Below are 1,856 nucleotides of genomic sequence, written 5' to 3' on the forward strand. Positions count from 1 at the left end.
ATGCTCATCGATGATAGACTGGACAGGGAAAATGTGGCACATATACACCATGGAATATTATGCAGCCATAAAAAACAATGAGTTCGTGTCCTTTGTAGGGACATGGATGAACCTGGAAACCATCATTCTCAGCAAACTGACACAAGAACAGAAAATCAAACACTACATGTTCTCACTCATAGGCAGGTGTTGAACAATGAGAACACACGGACACAGGGAGGGGAGCACTACACACTGGGGTCTGTTGGGGGGAAATAGGGGAGGGACAGTCGGGGGTGGGGAGTTAGGGAGGGATAACATGGGGAGAAATGCCAGATATAGGTGATGGGGAGGAAGGTAGCAAACCACATTGCCATGTATGTACCTATGCAACAATCTTGCATGTTCTTCACTTGTACCCCAAAACCTAAAATGCAATAAAATATATATTTTTTAAAAAAAGTTAATAACCCTGGTATTTTATGCTTTTGTTCCCTTAAACCAAATTGCCTACACTCTTCTGGATGTTTTGCATAATATGAAGAACTTCATGAAAATAGGGACCATTTCCTCTCTTAGTTCTTCATCCCTCAAATACATTGTTCAAAAGTCACAATCCTTCATTGAGGGCCTCCATGAAGGCAGGTGCACAGCAGATTGCAAAGGGGCATTGGTTCTAGTCCAGCTGAACTGTTCCCTGTTCCCTCACTGCACTGTGATCCAGTCACTTAACCTCACAAAGCTTCACTTTTCTCATCTTCAATGGAGGTTATATGGCAACAGAGAGAGCAGGGCTTTGAGGTTTCAAGATAAGTTATAAGCTTGGCACATAGCAGGTATTCAAATAAAATGTAGTTAAGTTTATTACACTATGTGCATGATAAGCCAAACAGTGAAACTTCCTTTGCAAAGATGATGATGGTGAGAGAAGCCTGGCATGGCAGACTCCCTCTTGCTCCTAGCCTCACGGGCTGGCTGTCCTCACTCATTCCTGACATATGCCAAGCTAACCATGGAAGGAATTTAGTTTATAGTTTAACTTTGAAGGAAGAATGATAATAGTCCCTCCCTAAAATTAACTCCCTCCTTGCTCAGGGACTGAAGCTGCCTTTGTAAAACTGATGAAAGGCCACTAGATTATGGGAGGGGTCTGAATTCTGCTAAAATGTTGGCAGAGTTTCTGCTCAGGAGTCATGTGGTCAGAGGTCACAAGATTTGTGACTTCTCCAATTGCTCCTATAGATAACATCACTATTGTAGCACCTAAGATTGGTCTTTTGAGATGTTTTTCAGATGGTTGCATTCTGGCAACCAACTAACCCTATCCAGATTTGTGATTCATGACTCAACAGGTCCTGTGGCCCCAATTCAGAGGCAGACTCAGCGCACAAGGACTGTTCCTCACACCGCTATGATTTCATCCTCAACCAAGCAGCAGCATACATTCCCTAGCCCCTCTCCTACCAAACTATCCATAAAAACTCCAGCCTCTGAGTTCTCTGAGACTGATTTGAGTAATAATTCCAGTCCTTCTACTTGGCAGGCTTTGTGTTATTAAACTCTATCTCTACTGCAATACTGTGCTCTCCGTGAATTGGTTTTGCCTGTGCACTATACAGGAAGAACCTGTCAGGCAATTACGACAGGAAGTGCTGGAGGTATAGAACTGAACTTGCTCTTGTTCACTTCAAGACCTTTGGGCTGGGGAAAGGAGATAACACAGTTAAACAGTCTTTCCTTGAAAGCTTGTCACAGGCTTCCTCTTAGAACTGGGATGAGGCAGGAGGGTGAAATATGCTTCTTAAGCAAGTGTGGTATACCATGCTAGATTTCCTAATGTCAAACAAACATCCAGGATATCAAAGGATATGTGTCAG

This window comes from Aotus nancymaae, unplaced genomic scaffold (genome assembly GCF_030222135.1).
Source record: "Aotus nancymaae isolate 86718 unplaced genomic scaffold, 86718_ANA_hifiasm-v0.15.2.pri h1tg000032l_0, whole genome shotgun sequence".
NCBI lineage: Eukaryota > Metazoa > Chordata > Mammalia > Primates > Aotidae > Aotus > Aotus nancymaae.